The sequence below is a fragment of the Quercus suber genome, unplaced genomic scaffold, assembly GCF_002906115.3.
Source record: "Quercus suber isolate HL8 unplaced genomic scaffold, Cork oak 2.0 scaffold_38, whole genome shotgun sequence".
NCBI classification, from domain to species: domain Eukaryota; kingdom Viridiplantae; phylum Streptophyta; class Magnoliopsida; order Fagales; family Fagaceae; genus Quercus; species Quercus suber.
In genome coordinates, this window is record NW_027069503.1 from 884,206 (window position 1) to 894,198 (window position 9,993).

At 30.8% G+C, this 9,993-nt stretch overlaps 1 pseudogene; it reads right to left on the reverse strand.

Moving 5' to 3' along the window:
* Positions 1-3,286: 3,286 nt before the first annotated feature.
* On the reverse strand, positions 3,287-5,406 carry LOC136066539 (uncharacterized; annotated as a pseudogene).
* Between the last annotated feature and the right edge of the window lie 4,587 nt (positions 5,407-9,993).

Sequence of the window (9,993 nt, forward strand, 5' to 3'; positions counted from 1 at the left end):
CCTCATTTTGAAAAAATCCACCTACCTAGCACAAAGAGAGTTTGATTTGAGGAAGTCATCATTAGTGAAAGATAGACCTTGTTGAGTTGTGAGAAAAAAGAGAGAGAATTGTTATCAGCTAAGTATGGCAACACTATCGCTCCTATGATTGACACATAAAAAGCCAAATTTGAAAGGGAGAGGAGAGTGAACAATTTGAGTGGATGGATGAATTGGAAAATCAATTAATAATATTAATTTTTTTTTCATTATTTTTAATGTTAGTTTGCAAGTGATAATATTAGTTCCTTACTTCCTTAACAGTAACAAAATCTTAACTTATTAATAATAGGTTTGCTAGTGTCAACATAATTTATTTATTCCATTTAATTTTTTTTTTTATGAAGTGAAATTTTAAAAACCTAAAAAATTGAAGATTTTTTGAGAAGTTCTTTAACAATCTTATGTACTCAAGTACCAAAATAAATAAATTGTACACTTATCTTGCAATTTAATGTGAATGACATTGTTCAGGTGGGAATTCATCAATAGATGGAGAAATTAACCAAAATCTACTTAAGGTCTTGATATTATATAAGTCCTTTAAATCTGGAGAGTGATTTTTTTTTTTAGAAGAAAATTAGCATACGTTTTATTAGAACTCTACTTAAATTATATACTTTTGGATTAAGTTTTCAACCATTGGAGGGTCTCTTCTAGTTTTAGCCAATAATGAAAATCATCTACCTGTCGTGCATATCTTGCTAAAAACATGTGCTATCTCATTCCCTTTTTTTCTAACATTGCTACCTCACTCGAATTTCTGTGAGAAATAGACGACTTGGTGGGGCTAGATAAACATCTGAATGACAATAATTTCTTTCTTAACTTTCGCTATAGTGATTATTAATTTTTGCTCTTCAAATATTAGTTTGTCTTCACATTATTTGTGTCAACTGACTAATGCAATATTTGATTAATATGCCTTAAAATATTGTCGTAAAATTTAAGTTCCATTTTAAATTTTGATGACTTGACTTGTATTTACTTTTTAAATTAATGAAGCAACCACGGTATTTCCATGTATTGACTAATATTTTCTGTGGAATTGTTCATATGAAAAGTGAAGTTTGGAGGGCGTTTCCATGTCTTTTCCTTTTTCTCTCTCCTAATTGTTCTTTCTTTACCTCAAAATGATTAGGACCAATAATTATCAATTGATAGAACAAGCAGGTCCACAACTCACCGAAAGAAGCTTGGATTACTAAATATTAAAAAAAAATTGTTTTCAAATATTTTTTTTAAGACCCCAGGTCTTTAAGAAGATCAACCATGCTTCTTTTATTCCTAGTAAAGAGTTTTTTTTTTTTTTTAATAACAAAACAAGTCCATTTATTTTATGCTTTGTTTCCCTGCTTGTAATTTATACAAGTCCACAACTTGGTTCCCAAATCTATATTGGTATCAATTTAGTCTTTTAGTTTAAATTAAACAATTTCAACATTATAGTTTCACATTCTTTTAAGTTTGATCCTTTGTAACATTATGGAGGATTCATTTAAACAATGTGTTATAATCTTAAGTGAAGAGTCTGGTTTGAGTGGATTGTGAACTTTCCTAATTGATTGCTTATGGTTTCCTGGTATTGATTTTTACAGGCATGGATGAAATCTTTAACCTCAAAGCAAAGAAATTTTTTTAGTTTTCTACAAGTCATAAAGGACTTCTGCAATTCATTTTTGTCCTGTTTGGGAGTCTAGCGTGTATGTTTTGAACATGTGTCAAGTGGTCATTTAAAGTATTTTTTTTACCATTATCAATGGTGGCTTTTTGTGTAAATAATGAAATCCAATCACAAATTGACAAATATGCAAGTTGTGGTGAAATGTTTGTTCATGGAAGAAGTAATTGTTTATTCATGGGCCAGCTTCAATCGCTCTAATTTGTGCTTCAATCCTAGCCCTTTCTAGTTTCTACAAGTAAAATTCATATTGACAAAGTGCTTCTTGCACGTAACTCTCAAAGCTAGAATTTTTTTTTTTTTTTGAGAAACAAATCAAATGAGGAGTTTTCNGAAATTTTTTTAGTTTCTACAAGTCATAAAGGACTTCTGCAATTCATTTTTGTCCTGTTTGGGAGTCTAGCGTGTATGTTTTGAATATGTGTCAAGTGGTCATTTAAAGTATTTTTTTACCATTATCAATGGTGGTTTTTTGTGTAAATAATGAAATCCAATCACAAATTGACAAATATGCAAGTTGTGGTGAAATGTTTGTTCATGGAAGAAGTAATTGTTTATTCATGGCCCAGCTTCAATCGCTCTAATTTGTGCTTCAATCCTAGCCCTTTCTAGTTTCTACAAGTAAAATTCATATTGACAAAGTGCTTCTTGCACGTAACTCTCAAAGCTAGAATTTTTTTTTTTTTTTTTTTTTTTTGAGAAACAAATCAAATGAGGAGTTTTCAAAATATGTAACATTAATTCATTGAATTCAAAAACAATATGGTGAATTTTACTTTTGGATGATTATGGTGGACCGGTGGTTCTTTTTAAAAAAAAAATTATAAGCAAAGAGGTGTCCAATAGGTGAATTTATCTTGATATTCACATGGGTTGCATAGCAGTATCTCAGCTCATAAAGAAATCTCAAGTGGCAGACTGGCAGGCATCTTAAATAGGTTCTTGGAGTGGCTTCGAGGGTATCTTTGAAAAGAATACTTGTCTTCATTAGAAAATTGATGATTTAAAAGAGAAATTATTTGAAATATTTTTCCACCTTAAAAGGAATAATGAATATTTAAGAACCCAATTAGATGATATCATAAATGGATATTCTTTGCTGTAAAAGATGAATTGTTTTGATTGTGGCGCATACACACGACAGCTTTGTTCTCTTTTCTAAAAAGCAATCATCACGAAGCATGTTCAAATCTTTCATATCTATAAAAGCAAACATATATAGACTAATAATATATTTTTCCTTAGAATGTTCATGTGAAAAGGGAAGTTTCCATGTCTTTTCCTTTTCTTTCTCTCTCCTAATGCTGCTGTTTTCTTAAAAATTACTAAAAGTTAGAACAAGTAGGACCAACGCCTGGAGAAGAAGATGGGTTTTTTGTATTTTCTAAAGTAGGAGGTCCACCACTAGCCGAAAGACTCCGATTATTAGAAGCAGCAGGACACCTACCACCACATAATTTAAGAATAAAAAATAAAAAGTAGGACCAACATGAAGAAGATGGATTTTGGACTGGATATGGACGTGTCATTTTTTATCCCCTAATAATACTTCTAGAAAGATATATAGAGATGAAAACAGGTCCAATCCAATTACAAAACCAGCCCGCTAGACTAAATTATAGGCCATTCTATCCCAACACTCTTTTTACAATTGATAGTGTCTCAAATCTTGGGTTTGGGTTACGGCATGGGTTGCGCACCCTTCAAGATCTAAATCTAGTAAGCAAGGCTATGATATCATGATCATTAATGATTATCAATTATATTTTTTAGGCAATGACAACCATTCATCACTCTTCAAATCAAACATCTAACACCTCATTCCATCACAAAATAGATAACAAAAGTTTCGTTTTCCAAGTTGGAGTATCTCTTTCATCCTCATTTCCAAAATGCAAATTATATTATGACTGCTAATGATCTACATGAATTGGTAAACATCAAAACTAAGCCCGATCTGCCAATGTCCTCTTCGATGGACTAACATAGAGAACTGCATGAAAGGAGATAACCCAATCATTGATACGGGGCAAAAAAAAGAAAGTTGAATAATAACAGTAAAATAACAAGTCATCCTTTAAAGTACCATCGTTTCCAAGGATGAAGGCAATACCATACTTATTTTTCAAATGCCCATTGACGTATTCTTCTGTTTGCTCCATTGCTATATTCATATACCCATCTAGACATGCAAGAATAGCTACACACGAACATTTAAAAGCATCATAATAGCCTATGAGTGCATCTTTTCATGGCGCATGCAGAACTAAACAAAGTAGGGCACACCAACCATCACTAGAGGTCTGATTCAACCCATTAGCAGTATATTCTATCATTCGACAGAAATTATTATATTATTATTATTATTATTATTATTATTATTGAGAAGCAAAAGTGGGGTTAGACACGAATCAATGAATAAAATTTAATTACTTATCACCACTGTATAAACCTAGCCTCCACCTTGATGCAGGAATATATCGTGTAACATGGATGATGATGACATGGCAAGGTGACGAGGCACGAGTAAGTGACATAGCACAAGGCCAGCCATGCCTAATGGCCGAATTTCAAGTGTCATGTCATGTCACAAGCCAAGCCAAGCCTCGTGCCACTTCAATATGCCATGTCATCATCATCCATGTAATGTATACTCCTTCCAATAACCCAATTTCATTTGCCTACCATGGAGATCTTAAAGAGAGGTATCATATACCAAAAGACTAGCCAAAAATTTCCTTTTACAAATTTGTGGATATCTGATAAACAATCTTTAAATAATGTACCTAATAAAATCAGTAATCAATATATTGTGTATATTTGATAAACAATAAGGACCAAGTTATGCAGTATATATAAGGGAAGGATACCTCCTCTATATGTAAACTATGTGATAGATGGTAATTGTGTCAATAGTGGGGAAATTGATAAATTTAAAATCAACCATGCATTCAAAGCTGTAAAAATTCAAAAAATTACAGCTTGCAAAATGAAGGAGGTACCAGTCAATACCTAAGAAAAAGTACTTAAGAAAAAGGCAGCAATTTCTTTCCAAAGAAAAGAAATATTGAAGGAGATACCAGTCAGAGAGAAAATAATTGAAATATTTAAAAAAGATGGTCATTATAACTACATAAGAAAAATAAAACATGAACACCTCTCTCAAATGAGAAAAGTGACCAAACTCTTTCATTTTTATGTAGAAAATTTTAAAATATTAACTGGCCAGTCTGTATAAAAAAGAAAAAAAAAAAAATTTCCTGTAGAATTCGAGTTATCAAGAATCCCTCAATGGGAAGAATGTTTGCTACAAGGCAAATTGCGCTTCCATCAAGAACTAGCCACACATACACAAACAGAGATTAGAAGCACTACTTCACAAGTAAGAAATAGGGAGACTGACCTCGATAATCTACTCCAGAATTTAGTTTAACAACAACAGGTCGCCCACAAATTGATTTGAGGAAATCTCCAGGGGTTTCCTAGTTGCTGATCCTTTCTCTCCACCTCCACTCATTTTGCCTATCTAAAATCTGATCTCTCTCCCTGATGATAGAACAATAACATAGAAAAAGTTAAATTAACTAATTATTAATAAACTTCACAAATAAACTCCAATTGGTCTAAGCAATATCATCTCATAAAAGGTTAAAAAAATATGATGTACTAAAATAAATGGACTAGCCATCAAATAAGACTAAGAGAATTTACTCCAACTTAGTTTTAAACTCCAAGTAAACAACTCTCTCAGAGAGGCATGCAAAACCTAGACCATAGTTCAAGCACAACTTTCTTCTCTGCTCAACATGCCAAAATACAGTATACTAATAGTTATAATTTATTTGCAGCGTAAGATGTTTCACTCACTTAATGTCAATAATATACTTGACTCCAAACGTTGAAGTCTTCACTCTATAGAAAGCATAATAGAAAACTTCAACCAATGAAAAGAAATTACAAAACTCATTTTCCAAGCACAAAAGTTTTACAACTGTAAGACGCTAATACCTCGTCTAGTTTCAGGAATAACAAAATACCGAATATCAATTAAAAGGCACTCACATTAGTACTAACTAGTAAGAATTCTATCCCATATTGAATGGTAGCACAAGTGTTTAATTTGGTTACAACATGATTGATTATGTTAAATTTTGTGGAAGTGACCTATATCAGCAGGTGATTTTTGTAAAGTGGAGAAAATAAATTTATATATTATTAGTGAATATATCTGATATATATTCACAATACAATTAAAATAATAACAATTACATACATATATGAGTTCAAATTATACCTGATATAATAGTATATATATTTTTAAGTCATTGATGAGTTTTACTCTCTCTCTCTCTCTCTTTTATAGTTTTTTTTTTTTTTGGGGACATACACTTAAGTTTACTTTTTCTTCTTACTTTCTTTGTTTACTGGGGATTTGGTGGTTTGTTTATGTTAAATTTTTAGTCTTTTGTACAGTAAAAAAAAAAAAAAAAAAAAAAAACCTAAGGAATTGTACTGGCATGTCAAGTGATTCGAAATGTCCTCCTTTATTAAGTGTCCTGTTAGCATTTGCAATGGCTTATTTGAGTTCGTCTTTAGAGGGAAGTGATGGGGTAGTCTAATGTCTCCAGTGTAATGTGCTGAAACTTTGAGGGCCTGTTTGGAAATTTAATTATAAAAAAAAACTAAGGAATTGTACTGGCATGTCGAGTGATTAGAAATGTCCTCCTTTATTGAGTGTCTTGTTAGTAATGGCTTATTTGAGTTTGTCTTGAGAGGAAAGTGATGTGGTATTCTGATGTCCCCAGTGTAATGTGCTCAAACTTTGAGGGCCGTTTGGTAAGAAATTTTTAATAATGTTGTTTAAGTGTTGTGAAAATATGTGTAGGTGAAAAAATATTATGGAAATATATGTTGTGGTGTTTAAACAATAAAAACTGTTGTTTAAACAGTGTTACCAAACAAACCTTGAGTTTCTCATTTGCCAAACTAGTGTTTTGCCTTTACTGAGGTGGGCTTTGAGTAAGTACCCCCCCCCCTCCCAAAAAAAAACCCATGCCATCAGCCCATCACACAATGCCCCCTTGAGAATTACAACTATGATTTAGATCCCAAGTTTTAACTATTAATGTTGGTTTTAAGCTAATTGCACAATTTAGAGTGCATTTGTTTATTAACACTAGCATGCATGGATTACCACAAAAAATCTACCTTTGTATTTCCCGAATCCAGCATTTGAAACCTCAACCCAATTACGAATAGACCCACAAAATACAAATTTAAAGACAATTAAGTGTTTAATTACATGAAAACTTTGGCGCAGAATATGTTAACACATTAAAATCCTAACACTCTCATTTTGAAAAATCCACCTACCTATCACAAAGAGAGTTTGATTTGAGGAAGCCATCATCAGTGAAAGATAAATCTTGCTAAGTGTTGAGAAAAAAGAGAGAGAATTGTTATCAGCTAATCATCAGTTTGACAACACTATCGCTCCTATGATTGACACGAACAAGTCAAATTTGAAAGGGAGAGGAGAGTGAACAATTTGAGTGGATGGATGAATTGGAAAATCAATTAATAATATTTAATTTTTTCATTATTTTTAATGTTAGTTTGCAAGTGATAATATTAGTTCCTTACTTCCTTAAGAGTAACAAAATCTTAACTTATTAGTAATAGGTTTGCAAGTGTCAACATAATTTATTTATTCTATATAATTTTTTTTTTATGAAGTGAAAATTTAAAAACCTAAAAAATTGAAGATTTTTTGAGAAATTCTTTAGAACAATCTTATGTACTCAAGTACCAAAATAAATAAATTGTACACTTATCTTGCAATTTAATGTGAATGACATTGTTCAGGTGGGAATTCATCAACAGATGGAGAAATTAACCAAAATCTACCTAAGGTCTTGATATTATATAAGTCCTTTAAAAGAAATATCTAATCTAGAGAGTGAATTTTTTTTTTCTTTTTTTAAGAAGAAAATCAGCATATGTTTTATTAGAATTCTACTTAAATATATACTTTTGGATTAGGTTTTCAACCATTGGAGGGTCTCTTCTAGTTTTAGCCAATAATGAAAATCATCTACCTCTCGTGCATATCTTGCTAAAAATATGTGCTATCTCATTCCCTTTCCTTCTAACATTGTTACCTCGCCCCAATTTCTTCCGCAGAGCTTTCGGCTTTGGGCTGAACAAACCACCTTCTTTCATTTCATATGGGCTTTAGGCCACTAATACTAAAGCCCCGTGGGTCCAAACCCTTCCACTAAATTCTACTTCATGGGCTCATACCATACCTTCAATGTAAAACTAAAAACAAAGAGGTTTTTAAAAACCATTTCTCCAAAATCAAAGAGAAAAAAAAAAATTATACTCAAGTAAAATTTGAGTATAATATAAGTACAATGCAAAATAGTTTACTTGTAATCAAAAGTTATCTCCAAACAAACAATACCAAAAAGGAAAAATGCTTCTAAAAGCTAAACAACGTGCTTCAATGAATAAATTTATCTATTAACAACAGTATTTGCAATGTAAGTAAAGAAAATGGTCACCAATCACTATGCTCCTCTTGTTTCTTTAGCAAAATTTGAGTAAAACTAAAGTTTGTTGCAAAGTATTTTCTTACAATCCTAGGTAATCTCAAAAATAATATGGTGTCTCCCTCGCAACAATTTTTTCTAAGCTTTTAAGTTTATTTACTTGTGTACAACTTTTATAATGTCGCTCTTTTGTAGGTACAAAAATAATTTAACCTACTTTCAATGAATAAATTACAATACAACCATAAAAATAATAATTGCAAATGATTTAAACGATTTTATAAAATTAAAAGACCGAGAAAAAAAAAAAACCCAATAAAAAGGAAATATATTTTATTTTAAGTTGCAATATATCAAGTATAATAATATCATAACCATTTGCTCAAAAAAAAAATCATAACCAAAACTGCGAGACTTTTTATACATAGGGCCTAACGTAATTACCTAAACGGCAATTTGGTAGTAGCTGCTCCAGCCCCATTGTTGTAGGCTTGTAGCATGTCAATTTCTGACCAATGTATCCCACGTCGATGAGCAGTGCACAGTCCTCCAAAGCTTCTGAATTTGGGCTGCGCAGCCCAAATTCTTACATTTCATATGTACTTTTGGTTCATTGGGTTGTTCTTTTTATTTTTACTTTTTTGTGAATAATGGGTCATGCATGTAGTTGACCTCAAAAAAGGCCCATTATCACTAAAGCACTGTGGATCCAACTCCCTTCCACACAATTCTCCTTCATGGGCTTGTAACATAAGTCCACCATTTCTTTTTTCTAACATAGTTGAAATTATTCACTTCAAGAGGACCAAATCTCATGTGGGGCTCAGTTTGTTTTCTTGCAGGTATACTTCAGATTTTGAACATTGAGTAGCGCTAACATTCTCATAATCCTAATCTTAGTTTGTTTATTTTGAGTGTTAAGACGTGGGCAATATTCATATATGATAATTATTTTTTTGATATACACATATGATAATTTTTATGATTTTATTAATAAATTGTCTTTGATTTATTGGGGGAAAAAGAGAGTAAGCCTGCGAACCCTTTTTTTGGGACTAAATTTAAAAAATAATAATAATAGTAAAAAAATTTAACAAATCAAATTCAGTTATAGGTTGTGAACCTTTGACAAACAAGCTTTTGAAATGCATGGAATGGTAACACTAGGGTATGATTTGGTTACAACATTATTAATCAAATGCATTCAAGTTCCACTAGCATTTCCATTTTAAAATGATAATATGGTTAATCCATTTTTTTTATAGAATGAATGACATAATCGATCTTAGATAAAAATTTATCAATAAATATAAGCCATCAATATTATAATAGATATCATGTTCGAAATAAAATTCAAGATATTATAAACAATACTTTTCAAACTATTATCACTGTTTAGTAGTTTTAATTTTTTAAAATTAAATAAAAACAAAAAAAATTTCATATTTTTTAAACTGTTCAAAGCCACTATAAATTGAAAATATAGCTTGATCTATTTATATATAAGAAATAATTGATTATATATTAATTTGATTTTTTTTCACAAAAGTAAATTATTTTTGAACAACTATAATATTTATATACTAAGAAAATCAAAGAAGTATATATAAAAGTTTGGAGATAAACCACCTGTGTAGGAGTGTATATAACTATATAATGAAGTATAGTAATAATAAAGAAATTGAAGCTAAAATTTTAATTAAAAATAAATAAAACCTA